Source organism: Drosophila eugracilis, unplaced genomic scaffold (genome assembly GCF_018153835.1).
Source record: "Drosophila eugracilis isolate 14026-0451.02 unplaced genomic scaffold, ASM1815383v1 contig_616, whole genome shotgun sequence".
Lineage (NCBI taxonomy): Eukaryota > Metazoa > Arthropoda > Insecta > Diptera > Drosophilidae > Drosophila > Drosophila eugracilis.
Genome location: NW_024573499.1, coordinates 58248 through 78196, shown reverse-complemented (window position 1 = coordinate 78196; position 19949 = coordinate 58248). Strand labels below are relative to the sequence as shown.

Below are 19949 nucleotides of genomic sequence, written 5' to 3'. Positions count from 1 at the left end.
CTCCCCATCTATGCTGGCCATCGAATACAAAAAAGGAGAATGAAACATTTTCAATTTTGAAATTTACTTATTTGCTTAAAAAGATATCAGCTTGATATATAATTCATATCGTTCAGTATTTATATACCTCCTCATATATTAAGGAAGACCCAATGACAAGGCTAGGACATGGAATTAAATATTTAAAACATTTTAAAGAGCTTTTAGTGAAATGCCTGTGGGCTTTAATATTCATATTTATTGTCAAATTTTAAATTGGTTTAAAATGCACACAATGCCAGAGCAATGAATTAAATATGTATGTTGAAAATGTAAGTCGAACTTAAGTGCTGAACATTTTCCTTATTTTTTATAAACTATTTTAAATCCTCTTTTAATGAGTGGATCAAACAAAGGCTGAATTTAAATCCTTTAAAGGATTTTAAAGAGCAAACCCAAAGGCCTTTAAATAAATATTTTTATTGGCCAAATTTAAATGGCAACTCACATTTCCCATACAAATTGCGATTGAGTGATGGAGAATTTCAAAAATCTATTTGTGAATTTTCACAATTAATGACTCTCAAGGATTTTGGCTCAATTAAAGTTTCTAAATGTCTGTGCAGGAAAAACTCAGCCAACTGACAACTCTTTAATTATGGCACGAAAAAATGGTGCTAAACTTCATGTCATAGCGATTCAATTAATTCGCAATTTATCAAAATACTCGTAGCCGGGGCATTGTCAGTGCCAGGGCTTTTTGATTCGGCCAAACATATTTCATTTGTCCACCACAAACAACTCGGATCCGTGGATGGGTGGGTGGCTCGGCTCCTAGTCAGTGGACCGACAAGGGGCGTCAAGTGGAAAATAATCGATGATGTGCCCGGGCACAATGCAAACATTGAATCAAAGTCAAATAGCATTAAACTTTTTGAACTTGCGAGGCGGGCCCCGAAAAAAAAAATAAAAATGAAATAATAATAAAAGTTTGCCCGCCTTCTGAGAGGCGTGAAAGCGCACACAAAAAAGGTGGGGGTTTTTTCGGGTTCTAAGGGTTTTTCGGAATCCCAAGCTGCAGTTTGGGTTCCCTTTTCTATTTTTTTTCAATTTTATTTTTTTTGAATAAGCGCAGCGTAGCGCAAATATTTGACAAATCCCGCGGAAAGTCTGCTTATGTTGTCACCTCGCTTCGTTTTTCGCCTTTTTCCAAACGACAGGATGAGGACTAGGATTAGGATGAGGATGGGCTAACTGTTGGGATGGGATTTGCAGTGTGACTGGCACTGGGCCAGTCATACTGATTAGGATTGCACCGGAAGACAGTGGCATCAGTCGAGAACTTTTAATGTTCGACATTGTATTTGCATGTGAAAATCAAAAACTGCATTTGCATGCATCTATCGCGGTGTAATTTATATTTCGCACTTTGCTTCATTGTTGTTGTTTTTGTTGTTGTTTATGCAATTTGGCGAGTCGCCTTGCGAATGCCAAAGGAAAGCAAATGCCCCAGACTTCTGGCTAACGAGTGCAGGCGCGTGTCTGTATCTGTATCTGTATCTTGTGGATATGGAAACCCCTTATACGTCCATACCCCCTTCTATACTCCACCTGGCCACCAGGTGAAGGCGAACGTAAATGCGCCAATTTGTATGCAAGCAGCATTAATCGGGGGGTAATCCGGCAGCGATGCATTGCAGCGCGGCGATGCCAAAGCAAGAGCCCAGAGCCACTGGGTTTCGACCTGGCCAAGAGGGGCTAGCATTACGTGAGATGTGCAATTGCACGAAATTGATTTGCAATCGATAAATGTGCGAATATTGCTTCTGCTGCGAATTAGCAGGCTTCGAAGTTTGCAGCGCCAAAGACGCTCTTCGCTTAGCATTTTCCGAGCGTGTAAAATATGCATAAATAACTCGATGGCCACCTGACCATGAATCAAATTGGGAACATCTTCATTTAAAATGTTAAGTGGCCAAGCATTGTTGAGCGATGTTTTCACTGTATCTGAATTGGTATCTCTAGTGTCTGCACATTTTCTAACCAATAAATTCTGTAGATATTACCAAGATTAAAACTTTACAATTTTAAAGCCAAAGCTTTGAAAACATAAACCAAATATTTGACATTTACTTGACGGAAATTCATATCTCAAAACTAACATTAAAAACCAGCAATTAGCCTGATTTTTGGATAACAATACCTTTAGAGAAATCTTTATGACTAATAATTCTACATTCTCTATAGAATATTTAGTACGTTGAACATATATTTCGACATTTTCATTCTGAATGTTCATTTAATTAATGTAATTATATTTATCCAAGAACATACCTGTGCTGATGTGTTTCATATCACACTTATTAATTATTTAACCAGCCATGTAACATATAATTTTAAAATTCCAGCCGGTCGATTCGCTCACTCTGACTGACAGACAGTTAAATTTAAATGGATTGGACTTAAATTATATATAAACCATTGATAAGAGGTTAACCCAAACAATGGAATTATTTACATGTTTTAATGGCATAACAGAGTTAAAGAGATTTATTATCTTTTTCTTGCTATTCAATTAACAAATTCTATAGAATCAATAGATGTTTATGAAAAATACATTTAAGTCTTAGAGAATGGCTATTTTGATCGAATTTCAGGCAAATCCAAGTCTATGCTCTTCCATCGAATTCGTTCATCGTCGGTGTACGAGTATGTGTGCCCGCTTTGTGCTGCAAAAATTGAAAAATCAAACACAAGGAAAACCACTCGAGATTCAGCAGTGCAAGCGATTGCAACATTGGTAGTAGTAGTAGTAGTTGTGGGCACTGGCAGTACTGCCAGTAGTCGTAGTAGCCACTGACAAGGTCAGCACTTTGGCTTTTATTTGGGGCCCGGCGGTTGTCGCATTCTAAGCAAATCGCTATTGCCATATAGATATATCTGTATATATATATATATATTTGTTCGATGTTGAATTGTCGAATCGTGGCCCGGCCGTAATACACGTATTAATCTTGCCTCTCTTCTTGTTAGATGTGGCGTTGTTTTTGCGGTGGCAGCTTTGCAGCTTTGACTTTGGCAGCAACAAGTGTTTAATTGCGATAAATGCACCTGACCGCCTTGAGCCTGAGACTGAGCCTGAGCCTGAGCTTGGGCTGAAACTCGGACTGGGCTTGGGCAAGGCTTTCTGGTTCTCTCAGAATCTTCGGTTTGGCCGTCGGCAATTGGCCATTTGGAAAGGTCAACACTATTCGACAAAGGCATTAAACATGAACGTGGCCCGAAACTCTGCACGTAAAGTGGTTAGCTGTTGGCTGTTAGCTTTTGACTGTGTTTGTCAACGTTTTTGGCCCAATTAAGAGCGGGCCTCATAACTTTGCCATGGCATGGCCATTTAAACATAAACCCTGGCCGTGTACATCCTGTAACGGCTTTTTAATTATGCATGTCGCTATGAAATCGTCGCTGCCCGGCTAAAAGGTTCGCCAGCCCGGCCAACTGGGTCATTACCATGGCCTGGCTTTGATCTCCTGCTGATGGGGCCGTAAAAGACTTACTCCAACAGGTTATAAAGCAAGTGAATTGTCTTGAATGTAATGTGCCATAAAGACATAAATTAGAGTTTGGCCCGGAGACGATGGAGACGGCAGTTCTGAGAGTTGGCTTAGGTCGGGCACTTGCTGTCTCTTATTTAGGGGCTTTCGAGAGCACCTCTTGACCTCTCACGAGGGTTAAGTTGGCTTGTGTTGGGTTATGAGATACGGCTTCTTTGGGGTATAAACTATGGAAGGTTAACTAGAAGCTGTGTTGATTAGCTATAGGGGAATTTCCTTACTTCTGTGATTTCATTTCCTAAAATATTCTAAAATTTCAATAATCCTTATGTAGATATGCTACTTCTATTCGAAGAAATCTTGAGTTAGAAAAATAATGTACGATTTCCGTAAATGCACTCGATGACTGTTCTACAACTCAATACTAATTGAATTATTGCAATTGAGAGTTGATTCGTGAAGTGGAATATTTTTGCCAGACTTTTGGCAAGTCATCTCTCTCCAGCTACAGATATTGAACAATGATTTGCATCATTTGGCAGGCAATAAACTGTAAGATTCGGTATTCGATTTCAATCGGAAATCACGCATGCCGCAGCCAGTGGCTCGGATTGCTGCCAACTTCCTCGAGCTGCGATCGAGCGTAACCCTTAACCCACTGTGGCTCTTCCCGCCCCTGGCTTAAACTGTGGGGCTGTGAGTCACGGAGTGGAACTTACCGGATTCAGCGGAATGCGAGCCATAGTGCGTGAAAATGAGTAATAAAGGAAACATTGCCACAAATTGATGCACTACGCAGTGCTATCTTAATTGAATTATTAATTATGTACCTTAATGAATGCATAATTGAATAATAAACTACGTGCACACGCCCCCACAACTGTTGTTGTTGTTGGGTGGAATCATTTTGTGGAATCATTTTGTGTGTTGTGTTTTTTTTATTTCTTTTCTCTCGCCCGGCTACTGTTAACCTTTTAACTTTTGTTCACCGAAACCGAACCGAACCGACCGGAGCGAACCAATGTTTCGCGTAGTAAACATAAGTTGGGGCTCATTAAGTAATCACATGGAATATTCCCGCAGCCAATTAAACCAGAAAGCCGCAAAGGGGTTGAGCGGGGAATGGGAGTCCAACGAGATGGATAGACAACATCGCTCACTGGCAACTACAGATATGGATACATATATATAATATATATATATACTACAGATGCAGATGCAGATTCAGATACGGATACGAATGCTGCATGCAGACACCAGATACAATTAAATTCGATTCAGGAAGCATTTATGCAGTTTGCATACATTCAATATATGTACATATTCCTACCGAAACATATGTATATGTATTTCCCATTCGATTGCATTTTGGCCATACACACACATGCAGCCATAAAACTGCAACTGAAGCTTCTTTGATGGAACATTTTTAAAATGCATTGTAAATAAATAAATCTGGAATTTCTTTGAATGTTAAACTGTTGCAAGGGGCACTCGAACTGAAATTTCAGTAACAACTGCTGAATAACCTTAACTTAAGTTTCTGTTAAGCCAATTTGGTCAATTAATATTACTTATTAAAGAAGAAGTATAATTTCAGCGGAAAGCTTGATAAGCGATTGCATAAATTACTACATTGTAGCGAATGGTGACACATAAATGTGCTATTTTCGATTTTCGATTGCGTAAGGCTTAAATGCAATCATCCAATTACAGAAATCGAATAAGTCAGTGCACACTTCCTATAAATCAAACCGCATTTCCCCATGGGTTGTCCCGCACCATGCGTGTGTGTGAACACACACACACATTTTTGTATTATGTCAAAAATAATTCGAAAATCGTAGAAAAGCCGACATCCTTTGTTGTTGCCGTTAATGTTGATGTTGTGCATTTGTAATGAGCCAGCATTAGAGCAATCGCCTGGAATTGGTTACGTTGGACAGCCAACTATACATACTCATATACCTACCCCCCACCCAATTTTTTGCAGCCGCCCCCCGATTTCGTTGCACCATACTGGGCAATGCTGTAAAAAACAATTTGCAGACAATTTTCAGTGTTTCAATCAAACAGGTTTGACATAATTTCAGCAGCACCACGAAATGTTGCCAATCTGACAATCATAGACTCTCCTCCGACAGCTGTTGGTGGGTTGTCCGTGGAGGGGCTGGGAATGGGGGTGAACGGGACAAGTTTCCAGACGTTGATAAACTGGCCAAACGTTTCAATCCCAGTACCCCGATTCCAACCAAGTTCCAGCACACGCAGTTCCAGTTGCAGTTTTTAAGTCTTTGGCCTGGTCCGCGGGCCATTTGCCATTTTGTATCTCTCAGATGCATAGATACCCGTACGTGGCCCGTACAAAACGTGAAGCGTTTTACATTGCTGCCTTACTTTGTGGGGGATTTTCTGTTTGGGCTTCGGTTTCTGTTTCGGTTTTGGTTTGTGTTTGTGTTTGTTTGCACAACTCATGGGACAGTACAGTGGCCCCTCCATATACACCACCCACCACCACCTTGTTCTCCATTCGCACTTCATACGCACTGACCACCATTGACCGTTGTCTCACTTTCGGATTGCTTCCCAATTTCTAAGCCAAAGCTTTAGCGCTTTTGTGTCCGCTTTTCGGCCACAGTGACCAAAACTAACTATCTGACCAAAAACAGGAAAAAATATGACTGAGGAGGGACAGGAAGGGGGCGGGGGCACAGAAACTAACTAAAAGCCAACAAGTCGCTACCAACTTCCCACTTTTAAATGAATCGAACACCATGGACAGTGGTTAGTACTATTAGTAGGAAAATTTTGGGCGTTTTTCCATTAACTTAATATGAAAATGTTGTTACTGTTCAGAAAATAATTTACAGCTAAAAACACTTACAATATCTTAATGGATTTTGTGGTTACAGCTTAATTCATAAAAATAAAATGTAAGTCTTAGTGATTATTTTTGTATTTTCAGACATCTTTATTAGTTTTGTTATTACTTTGAAAGGTTTTATGGCAACCCTTTTAGTACAAAAATCATGAATACCTAATAAAGTACATTTTGTATCTCAATAACAAAGTAGACCTTCAAATGTATCCCTTACCATTCTGATTAAAGTTTTTCCAAGATTCCAGACCACTGTTGCCCAGCTCCTTGGCAGCTCACACACTCGTTTGCGTACGAGTTTTGTGCTGTGGTAATTTGTTTTAAATATTTGTTTAAAATATCAAAACGCACGTACGCTGGCCACTTGTACGTGGTATCTAACAGATAGATGTGAAAATAAAAGTTGTTTACCTGGCCACAAATAAGGGAACTTGGAGGTGTGGTGCTGGATTCCCCCTAACAAGATTCTCATGGCAACTTGAAGACGAGGAAGGGGAACCAGTGAAACTATGCCCAGCGATCAACGGTGGCTAACGGGTTCCGCATACGTGCCGCCAGCCCATCCACCGATCTTTCTGTGAATTCGATTCGATTCCTATTCCAATTTCGATTCCGATTCGATCCCAATTCGAATCCATTTCGATTCGCAACCTGTGACATTGATATGCATTACGCACCCGAAAACCATCGTCGAAATGCGACGCGTGCGTGGGTTTCTGTTTCTGTTTCTGTTCCTGTGCCGCGGTTACCAATTGCGACCCAGTCCCAGTTTCGAAATCTCCCTGCTTTTTCCACACTTTACGTGACAGCATTTGCTGGGCAACCTTCGTGGGGAATCAAAAAAATGTGCATAAAAATGGAAATGGGTGTAGAAAGCCAGTTGGTTTTTGGAATAACTTTATACATTATGTTATGTCTGACAACTATTAGGCACAGAATCAAAACGCAGAAAAGTAGGTTAAAACTATTTTGTTGCACTTCTACCTCACTTTATTAATATCCAATTCTAAATTCAAAGTTCAATTCAGCTACAAATGCCAGTAAATAGTATTTAGAATAAATACAACCTCTCCATCACAGCTAACTTCCTACAATTAACACTTGACTAATTCGTCAGATTAGTGCACACTTTAATTGCCATGTCGAGCATGACCGGTAAGATGATACTAGTACTACTGGACATCGATTTATTAGGTAGTGGGTCTGACTATTGATTAGTCGGCCGGTTGAGGGATTTGCCTGGAAATTAACTTTCCATTCACACATGCTGGACCGCCCCTCAGCTCGTCATAATTGATGCATGCAAGCGATTAAGCCCATTACAGGACTGATGCCGTTGGCCCAGTTGCATCCATTCGAGAATGGCCAGAACAAGGGCCAGAACTGTTGGACCAGTTACCAGTTGCCAGTCACCCATTACTGTTCACCCGTTACCAGGGAAATGCAAGCCCCTGAAGCCAAAGCTATCGCTATAGCACAGCCAAAGCCAAAGCCATGGTCAGAGCGGATAACATGCCGATCATATCGGTATGCAAAGTGCCTCGGGTCCTCTGATTCCACCACGAGCAGCCGCAAAAAAGAAGCTGGAATAAAATAATATAAAATGGAATAAAATAAGAGCCAACAAAAAGCTAGCCAAGGGCAGTCCTCAGGTGGCTTGAAAACTGCAATACCCTTTATAAAAATGTATAAAAATTTCTTGAAAATATAAGGAAACATCAAAGGTATTCCAAGCATGAAGATTTTTGTGTACATATATTTTTTTATAATTTCTGTTTAATCGTGAGTAACAATAAAAAATACCAATTGGAGTCAAGAACCGCCGAAAGCAAACCAGTTCCATTTTTGGACGATCAAGCTGACAGCTTTTTTATCTTTCTCACTGCTAAGCAGTAATTTTAACAAATGATGTACATTGTTGTTTTTATTGCAAATCTTTCACACACGATGACGCATTCATAATGAACTTTGATTCAGATTTATATTTGATATCAACTGCTATACCCATTCATAGGGTATGGATAGTAATGCATGCAGACATACGATATTGCCGACATGATGGAAAATCATAAAATCAAAGAGGGCTGCAAGGACCGCAAAAAAAGAAGAAAATAAAGCCAGAGGAGAGAAGGGGCCACAGGATGAGGAGTATTATGCCACTGGTTGGGTTATGGTGGGCTGCTGAGCTGAGTGAAAAGCTGTAGAGGAGTAGAGAGTGCTGAACTAACTAGAAGACAAGAATCTTTAATAGGACGTTCGGACGTTCTAAAAATATATATGTGCAAACGAGATGACAAACTGCTTTTGCATTTAAATCTCTCTTGGTTGTTTTTGTTGCCGCCAAGCCGATGTTGTTCTGTTGATTTGCACAAACAAATTTTGTCAACAAGATTAATGCTAATTGAAGTTTTTCAAGTCGCCCCGAGTCGATTCCGAAGTCTCTTGTTCAATGAAAGTTTCGGTTCGCCTTCAGCGGAAGTTTGGCCAAGTGCGAAAAGTTACCAACCGAAACGACAACTACAACGACAACATCACCCATCGATGATGATGATGATGATGAAGATGATGGCATGTTGACGATAATATAATGACTATGGGGATGCTGGCATGAATGATGATTAACTAGTTGGTGTGATGGCCGCGTCAGTTGATCATGACTTTTAATTGGCAAATTTCTTGTCCGAGATTCTATTAATGGCCCAGTGAGCCAACTAAGTGACCAACTAACTAACTAAATCCAGCTCGGGGAGTGTCTGCAATTAACAACTGTTAAGTGCCTCAACATTGAACTTAGCTGCTCTTGAATCGCTTCGCTCCAATTAACACCTGACCAACTCCCCATCACGTTCTCCGTCTGTTTGTGATTACGCGTTTTTATCGACTTTTGGGGCAGGTTTGGTTTCTAGCCATCTGCGTGGGTACTTTGAGTATGAGAGGAGAACATTGGGAGTGATTTGGATGTCTTGAGGCCACCGTAGAGGTTGCATCCACTTAGATAGTGCCAGTGAAGATTTCAGGGGATAAAAGATGTGTGATTTGTTCAATGGAAGTGACATTGAAACTTACTTACTTCACTATATAGTCTGGCAGTTCTTTATGAACTTAATTACAAAATACATTAGTTGGTTAATTAATTCCAATTTATTTTCTATAACTTGATTATTAAATCAAGCGAATTAACCATAATTCTGACCTACTGTATTTGAATTACTATAAACGCATCACTCACATAAACCCAAACGTTTTACCTCAAGTCAAATAAACTAATTATTTCAATAAAATTAATTTTGGTTTTCGTTCATTGCAGCCCACTTTGGCATTCAATAAGCTTTATTTAACACTGTAAATATGTTTATGATATCGCACATTTGGTTTGAGCTCCCACGAATGAAACATTTCAATTAGCACAAATTGGATTTTCAAATTAAGATAGTTATCTAGTTAATTTTGTGAAAAAGGAATTATAATCATGCCGCCGCTATAAACATTAATGGCCAACCGAAAATCAATCAATATTTTACCACTGGTTTTATGGTCTTCACATTAAGAAAATAAGTGCTCCTCAGCTCATCGGCAGACTTTTACCAGGTCTTTAAAAATTCACTTTTCAGCGGATCAGAATATTCGACAGCTTTAAAATCGCATTTATGTCGTTCGAGGCATTAAGGTTGAGTGCGGATAAAGTTAATATATCAGCTTTAAAAACGGTCACCAAGGGCGCAGGACGAATGGGAGGATGTGGGAGTGGATGGGCCGTGTCCTGTGTCCTCTGTCCTCTGCCCAGCATTCCGTATCCATGTCCATTTCCATCCATCCCATCTTCGATTGCATTTGGCTGGGGGATTCATTCAATTTCCATTCGTCATTCAATCGGGCATGCAATTCAGTTATGAAAACCGAGTGCTGCGTATTTATTTTGTATCTGTGTGTCCGCCTGCCCCAAACACACACACGCACACACACACACCCTTACACATACACTCACAAATTTGTTTGCATTTATGAATATGTATCCCGTCATAGACTCATTTTTATGGGTTCCTTGTTTACTTCTTTATTTCGATTGCGTTTTTCCTACGATACGTTTTTTTTTTTCGGATTTCAGATTTCTGGATGGTAGTAGGCGTGGTCGGTCTGTGGGCATAATGCAGGCAAACACACATAAACGCATAACGAATGTTTGGCCAACGTTAGCTCCCCATGTAATCGATTTAATCATAATCCAGCTTTTACTATTTATTGTTCTGAGTTATAGTATAAATATGTATGCGTGCTGCATTAATACAAACACAAAATATTATCCCTCCTGCTATTGTTGTTATTTTCCGCTCCGGTCTGATTTTGTTGCTAGCTGACTTTGGCTCCATTGGAGCATATTTATGGTTATAGTATGCATAACTGGAGGCAACCATAAAGTAATAATATGAAAGCGACCGGCCCAGCCCCTCTCTACGCCCCCTTTTTATCCTTCGTCTACTGTTTCATCGCAGCACTCAGGGGCGATAGGATAGGGGTTAGGGGTGAGGCTGGGGCGGTCCAAGGAATTCGGGGGCGTGGCGTTGGTAGTGTACAATCATTGATTTTGGTTCAACTTAGTTTTTCTTATGCAAATACGCCAGAGCATTTTCCATTCTTACCCTGTCCGCACACTCGTCTATATATATATCTATATCTATATTTGTATATCCATATAGATATATATCCCACATCGTTTGGGGGGTAGTGTGTGTTAGCGCCAGTGGGCAGGATATTGAAATATCCGGTTTACGCTTAAGTATTTATTAAAAATAAAAAACACAAGCCTGGGCTTTAAATTGATCTGATCTAAGACCCTTGAAATTGTTTTTGATTTCGGAGTAGCCATTGAAAGCCCAGGTCAGGTCTCTTGTTTCACCCAAAGTTCTTTCTCTTTCTTCGAAGGATACACGACCAGCGGTTGATTAAGTTACAATGAAGGTTCTAGGATGCATATGCCTGGCCATGAACAAAAGCTGCCACTTCATGTGTCCAATAAGCAGACAATTTCCATTTCATTTGCCACATTTTTTTATTTACATAAAGCCTTTGAAATGGTTTGTCGGTTAAGAGTTTTTAAACAGAGTAAAGTTTTTATAACCCTTAATTAACCAAAGCAGCTGAAAACAAGAAAACAATTTAATTACCCCAAAACCGATTATAATTTAATAATATTTAATTAGCCAACATTGAAAGTCCATCTAAAAAAGCACTAAAAAGTTATAAAAGTTCCGAATTACCTGAATGTAAATCCAGAAGGCTGGCCAAGAAACATGCTCCATTTAAACGCAATAAACCCCCAACATACCCATCCTGGCAGTAAGTTTCCAAAACGGATTCGGTTGAGAACAATGTTTGCATTTGAAATAAATGAAGTAATAACTTTTATGCGATGTTAAACATTTTTATGCAGTCCACAAACATTGCGGAGGAAACATTTTGCTTTATGGAGATTTTTGATTTGCAACAAGCAAAATAAATTGAATGCAATTTGTGGGCAGCATAAAAACGAGGGAAAACACATTTGGCCCTCGGGCATTTAGGGGGTCGTGCCGGGGTCTAGGCTCTGGGTTTTCGTTTTTTGGGTTGAGTGCATGTATTATCCACAATATTCGTACATAATTATATGTTTTGAGGAAACTGCTTGTGGCCACAACCAGACACAATTTTGCAATGGTTTTTTCCAGCTTTTTTGGCATTAACTGACCCACGTTGTGGGTGCAGCAGCCGCATGAAACAATAAATACAACATTGGCAATCAGAGGAATTAACAATGGGGGAAAAATCACAGCCAAAGCAATAGAAAAACAATGGATGAGCAGCATCGAAAACGGAGAAAAACAAAACGGGGAAAAAATTGTTTCCAAAAAAAAGGGGCAACAATTTCGCTCCGAGGGCAAAGGTCAGCCCTCTACGAGTGATAAAAAGTAATGAACAAATTGTTACAACAACAGCCAGCACTCGTAAAACATCTTTGTGCTACTTTGTGTGGGTCAGTGGGTCGGTTATTGTTCTTCGTCTTGGTCTTGTTCCAGCTTGTTCCTCCTAAATTGGTTTATTTGGGTGGGTTATCGGGTGGTGGGGGGTCCGACTAAGCCCGCAGGCAGTAGACTCAATGAATTGGGCGTCACACAAACAGAAATAGAGACTTGAGTCTGGGAAAGAAGTCGTCGCTTAACAGAGCATACCAAATGATTTCCTACGAATATTTGTCACACCCCCACACACACACCCACAGCAAAACAATGTGCACGCACAGAGATCCAGCTGCAGATTCAGATATACATATATATATATATATAATATACAGATACTTTGACAGTCCGCAGATACTTCAAGTTGGGGCACAAAGGAGACTGAAGGCTGAAGGAAGCTCGTGAGGCAACAGTAAATAACATGCACAATGCCAAGATAAAGTGGCAAATGAGCAACACCAACAGTGCCCACAATGCCAACAATGGCAACAAACACAACAAACACAACAGCAGAACAACTACAACAGCATCGGCATCAACATCATCAGTGAATATCGAACAAAAGCTCTCGTACGTGTTAAGCACTCATTGCTGTCAAACATGCCGCGCACTTGACGAAGAAGAATGTTGCCTGCGACGTGTGGGAAAGCGAGCTGTAACTGTAGCACTTGCGGCTGATGGCCATCATAGCCAGAGATGCTCGTGGTGGGTGGGGGTCCTCAGATCAGCCAGGGATCATAGGCAGTATATTCTAAACAGATCCCTAATGTTCTTCCTAAGTTATAGAGAAAAGCTAACTCCAATAAAAGAAATAATAGTAAAAATGTATTGGTTTTGTTTTCAGAAAAGTTTTATGACCTCAAAATTGTAAACATTTAAGTAGCTTAACAACCATTACTGAAACGTGCTATGGCAAAAGTTGAATATAGAAAACAAAAAACAGTCTGCTGTTTTGTAATCTGACACGATCAGTGTGAAATTTTAGCCAAGGTAGTTATTTCGCAGTTGCAGTTAACACTACTGATTGTCGGTTTAAACACGTGTGTTTCCAAGAATGAAAACCGGCAGTACTAGAGTGTAAAAAATAGATGCAAATAAACTATTTGACCCGAAATGAACTGCATAAATTATATAGATGACATCCTCTTCAGTAAATTATGATATACCAATAGACATTTCACTTTGACCTTGTTTTTCCCAACAAAAACTGTAGCTTAAGTGGAATGCTCTTAAAGATTTTTGGATGCCACAGAAAATATTAAAAAATGATTGCCTTGTTGGCAGGACCAAGTGCTCAGCTCTAAGAGGCCACACCCATGCCGCACGCCCACGCCCACGCCCCACGCTCTATGCCTTGAATCCTCGAATCCATGCCCGGCCGACACGCATACGCCCCGTGTGACGCGACCGACACTTGAGCCGGCAATCAGGCTCAATCGTTTGGGCCAGGACGAAACCCCGGGAACGGAGCTTGCAATCTGGGGCCTGGCACTCACACATTCGCACGTACAAGGGCCGCTGCCTTGAAATGTGAGCTGCTCCGGCAGCGGAGCGGCACCAACAACAAATATAAATCGTTAACAATAAATAATCGTCTATAAGAGACGACATTTGTTGCTCCGTTTTGTTGTTGCTGGCTGGATTCCTTTTGGCCAACTCGGCTGCTGCTTTATGCATTTGTAGTCGTATTTGTAACACAATTGTTTATGCCACTGTGGCTTGTTGTTCCCCTTGCTTTTGTTGCTTTGTTTTTATGGCCAACTCAAACCGCCACCCACCGCCTACCGCCTACCGCCCACAGCCCAACGCCCATCGACTGGGCTATGGAGCATAGTTTATTGTTATTTTATTGGGGAGGGCCTTCTTTTAGGCTTTCGCGTGCTTTGTAAATAATTCGTGCTCGGCGCGTTTATGACGTGATTTCTTAACCGTTTACCCACCCTCCCGTTTGCGTCCATGCTGTTCAGCCATCACCCGTCATCTAAGTGGGTCGAGCCCTTGCCACGCCCCCCTCACTTTAGTTCCAGCCATGTCGCATGCCACTTTGAGCTCAAGAGGCTGCAATTTCAATTTGCAAAGAATTTCCATTATGACTCCTCACTCCCCAGATACCCTTGAGGAGATTGGGTAGAGGATTTCAATTAGGAGAGATGGTACTTTGATTTGTTTTAGTGAATGAATTAATTAAGTAATAGTTACTTAAATTAAGAACTTAATAAGAAAAAATCTTATTGTTTATTTGAAAGATATAAGAAATGATATAACAAATCTTTATACGGGAAAACATAAAGGTTATCCTGTTCATAGGTATTAAACAATTAATCAAAAAGAAGGATTGTACAGAACTATATTGGATTTTATAAAATGTAATGAAATTACTAAATACAGTCCAATTAATGAGTATTCCTTAGCCGAATCCCCTAGTTTTTATCACTGCTTTTCATATGTGACTGCATTTTACGTAAGCTTGAAGTTTGCAGGCTTTTGTTTTAGTTTAATTGGAAAATATCATACTTTATTTAGATGTATGTGTGGGCCAAACAAAAATTTCAAATTACATTCAATTATAAATTACACAGATTGCGGCAGTGAGAGTGAGATGGAGTCATAGAGGTAGGGTGAGAGAGAGATAGCAATTGAAAACGATTTAAATGTTTGCTTATTTATTAGCGCATAAATTTGTTTTTGTATAATAATTTTTTACATCGGCCGGTTGTGCATTACATGCCACCGATTGTTGTTGTTGCATTGATTTTTGCCGTGATTTCCACGCTTGTGGCAGCAACAAAATCGTGAATGAAGAAAAAATAAACCGATTAATTAATATAAATTATAGCGTAGCGCATTTAATTTATTTATATTTTTTTATTCGCCTTCGCGCATTCGTTACGCTTTTTTGTTTTATGTCGATTTTGTAATGTCGTGTTGCTGTAATTGTTGTTGTCATTGATAATGAGCGAATTATGTAATTACAATTTGTAATAGTGTGTGTTTATGTATGCATGTATAGGAGTATGCTTAGTTTTTCCACAATTTTTCGAAAAACTGGCACATAAATAAACAGGTGTAATAATGGCGCAACAAACAATTGAAATTGATTTAGAAATTGTTAGCGGCGCTTTTTGTTCATTGTTCATTTTATGAAAATTTTAAATTAACCTTATATATTCATTAATGTGAAGAATGAAAACAATCAAATTAAAATAAATCATAATGAAAATCAATGTTTAATTAATGAGAATTCAATTAATCGAGCATTGAAATGGTTTTACCATGGTCTCTTTTAAATAATCTTCCTTTCAAAAAAACATTTAACTTATTCATGTTAACTGAAAATTAAACAATGTAAAATATACAAAATATATATCGGATATAAACAGTGAATAAAGTGACTCAGGCCATCTCCATGTTCAACCATAATTCGGCAGTTTAATAAACCATTGGGCTTTGAGTTACTGTCAGACCATCGCCTGGGGTCAAATTCATATTTAACTGCATTTAAACCCCATTTTGTTGGATACATTTCACCGAAAGCTCTCCGGACCATCATTGGGCAGCAGCTCTGGTTGCGTGTAGATGAAGATTGGTAATTTGCCTATTCAATTTGGCTTTGATTGCTGTTATGGCCATGCAAAAATGCGAATATGAGGAAATTGCTTGGCAATATTTGCCTGCCCGGCCAATACATAAACGTTATGGCCAGCCACACGGCCATAACCGAAACTATTTGGTTAAACGCTCGAATTGGCCGGCAGCTCAGGTGTGGCTGGGTTTTGGTGTTGGGATTGGGATTGGAATGCAATGGAGTGGCTTACAACGATTGTGACGCAGGCGCAGCTATCCCAACTGGAAAGATATCAACTGATAGCACTCAAAAAAACATATATATTCAGAGAGATATCTGAACAAGATCCAAGACACGTAGCCCCGCAAAGTTTCATTAATTTAATTGCCGCAAATGTTTGTCACTTGTGTAAGATTCGTAATTGGATATTGCGAGTTCGCACACGTTCTGCTGAAAAGATACGTGTAATTAGCATTTTCCAGAAGCTTTCCAAAATGTGAGGAGGGGTGTAGGAGAGGTGTAGTGTCAAGAACCTGCAGTTTGCTCAATGCAAACATCGGACGTTGGATAATGTCGTTAAGACATCGCATTTCGCCAACAATAGCTAAACTTCGCAGTTTCCCATCGACTGACTGCAATTACTACCGCCGACCCACTTAGTGCCCCAGCACCCACACACTCAAACATATTATCCAAAGGTCGGGCTGACTACGAGTTTCCAAGGATGGGAGTACTCCTCCTAATCCCTGCTTAATGGGGTCTGAAAGAAGGCTTCTTTCATTAGATCCCGTCGGGGAGATTCATTTGAGCAGCTGTTAATTGGCATTGGTTGGCCATTATGCTGCTCCCCATAAACTAGACGCTGTCACAGACCACTCAATTTCAATACCATTGCGGCTCATAAAATGACGCATCAATATAATCAAAATTATCATTACCACCAGCATTGAGTGGCCAGGGAAATGGAGCTCGGCAGCCCGACAGCCCGGCAGATGCGAAATGCGAGATGGGAAAAGGAAAAATAAAGGCGGTAGCGGGGCGAGAAGCCGCAGGAGCCACGATGCATAAGCGACATAAAAACTATAATCAATATCCATATCCATTAGCGTTATCGTATCAACGAACTCGAATAATAATAGCGTACATATGTATGGATGTAGGGTGGTGGCTACCGCAGACGCAACGGACGCTCCTGTCCTGTAGACCATATACGGACACGGACAACGGCACTGCCACTGGATTGGAAGCCCGTGCCCGGCATAAGGATACACACGGCCACCCATCCACCCGGACACCCCGCTGTGCTCCTGGCCGCCCGTCCATTTGTCTTCACGTAATTATCTTTTAATAGATTTAACGAACATTTTTCGCACCGAGTCTTCGCTTGTGTGTCAACCCAGTGACAACAGCAAAAGCAACAAGGGTATTAACAAATAGCGAAGAATGAAATCGGGAAAGTCAGTTTACTGAATATAACGAAGTTGGAATGCCCTACTCTATATGGGACTAAAACTGAATTGAAGTGACAAAGATTATAAGGTTTTTCGTATAATATGATATTATGTGGGAATGTGGGAATATCTGACACTCCTTAAAATATTTTCAATCCTATTTTCCCCCCCTGACCAAGTGCAAAGTAATTGAATATGTTATCTGATATAATCAGTAATTGTATAAGAAAATCGTTTGAATAATCTAGGGAAACATTGTGTTTGCTCTTCAAGTTATTTGCATTGTCACGGGTTTGCCAGTAAATACGTCGAGATGCAACCAAATCGATAGCACAGTCATGGCCACTTAACCGTAAAGGGTATGGCGGGTAAGGCCCAGTGCATCTCTCCTCTATATATATATATAAGTTTATACTATATAGTACCATGGTCCGGACCCAGTCAGACTCTCAGACAGGCCAAAGCCAACGGAAGTCGGAAGTTGTATGGCACATGCGGTGGTCGTGGCGGTTGCGATGGCGATGGCGTCTGCACCACTGGTAATGGCGATGCCAATGAGGCGATGGTGTATGGAGTGGTTCGTGGGTGGCTCCCTGGGTGGCTCATGGGTAGCTCCTGGTTGACTCCACACGGCGATGACGATGGCGATGGCAATGCTCGGCCATTTCCATTTTATGGACTTTCAAACTGTTGCTGTTAATTATTTCTTCTTCTTTTAATGTGGCCACTGGTGTTGGCCGCAGTTCTTACTTATTCCGCCCCCTTATTTTCAGTACCTTCTCCGTATCCTCCGCCTGGTAACGATGTTGCCTCCGTTCGTTGATGATGATGCTGCTGATGTTATGCACCGCTACCCGTTTTCCTCTTTGCATTTCTCGCTCTTGTGGCCGTTGTTTGCACTTTTCCACCATTTTACACTTTATTACAAAAGCATTAAATAAAATTTCAAAGCGAATGAGTCTCGTCAAAAGTGTTCGACGAGGGTCTGAGTTTTGTGGCCAGCGAAAAGTAAAGGAAAAGCAGAGAAAACCGGAGAAAAGCAGTGAAAAACGAGGGGGGGGCATGGTGTTGTAATTTTCGATTCGCATTTTGGGTGGTGCGAACAGAATTTCATGGAAATAAGCAAAGTGGTGCAGTCGCTGATTTTTTGTTTGCTGTTGGCCGCGTTGTTCTCATTGTTGCCACCGATGCTATGTTGTTGCATTGCTAACAGTGCTGATTCTGCATCCCTGGCCCCCGGGTGCAGTTGTTATTGTTGTGGTTCATACTTTTGTTTTTCAGCCCATTGTTACTCGAAAAGTTTTTTGTATTGTTGTTGTTGCTGGTGGAGTAGCAGCAGCAGCAGCAGCAGCAGCAACAGCAGGCTGGGCAACAGCAGCAGCAACAACAACTGCAGGCAGTATGGTGCACCGCACGCAAACAAGCACCGAAAGTAAAAGAAGTACCAAAAGCGGCAACACCAGATCGAGTCACACAGTGGTAAAATATCTGGTCTAATGTCTTTGCAAAAGTACTTTTTACTGTAGAAATTATTTGGTAAGAAGTTTGTCTTACTTTTACACATGTAATGATTAAAGAAAACATCTTCTTTATAAATCAAGAATTAAGTTGATAATCAGCTAAGAGCTTTTCTAAATATTCCATTCCATACCCATACAGTTTTTGCCTACTTTTCTGTCCCACTGTACCGAACTGTTTCAATTAGCTGCGCTTCGATGTGCATTGACGATGGAGTTTCGGTGTCGACAACTGAGTGGACAGCGGGGTAAGCACGATGGGGTGCTGGGGAAGTATCTGCGGCTGATACTTAAACAATGTATAAATTCGTCTACAAAGTCGCATCAGTGCCCCTTTGCCTTTGCCCCTCCTCATTCTGTATGAGAAGTTCATTCAGTGCGTACAAAACGAGTACCTTTCGTAGCTTTTCCAACGGATGCTGGATGGATAGATGGGCGGATGGATGGATGGACGCTCTTCGCTGGCATCGGTGGCTCTGTGGTCGTCAACGTGGTGCAATCAGCTGCAGTGGCTTTTTGGCCGCACTGCCAGTTAGCCAGCTAGTCGGGAGTTGGGTTTTCTTTTTTTTTTCGGATGGGATGGGATAGGGGAAAGGAAGAGGGACTAGTCTGTAGGCTGTATCCAGTCAGTTGAACGAAGCTGGCAGGCTGCCCGGCTAACTAAGTGTCCCTGCCTGCCCCGGGGAATCCCCGCTTTCTGTCATTGGATTGCACTGCGTTGCTTTCGTCACTCATCCGACTGAGTGAGCGCCGAGCCAAGCGCGAGTGGTGTAAAAGCTTCTCAATTGGTGTGAAATGCAACACCCAGCGGCCACAGAAACTGCATGGGAATGGAAAATGGATAGTGAGGAGTGGAAAACGGAGAATGGGTAATGGGGGAGCTCAGTTTGCACTCGCAAATATGGCAAATATGGGTTAATTGTGCGAGACTTTGACTTGCACGAAATTATTTAATTTTCATATCGAATTCGAGCTGTCGCGGTCGCTTTGTCTTTTCAGCCCTCTTGCCTTCCTT

General features: G+C 40.9%; 1 protein-coding gene across 1 annotated transcript in view; it reads left to right on the top strand.

Moving 5' to 3' along the window:
• Positions 1-19949, top strand: part of LOC108116068 (fatty acyl-CoA reductase wat) — a 28239-nt gene that overhangs the window by 988 nt on the left and 7302 nt on the right. The gene's annotated exons all lie outside the window — the stretch shown is intronic.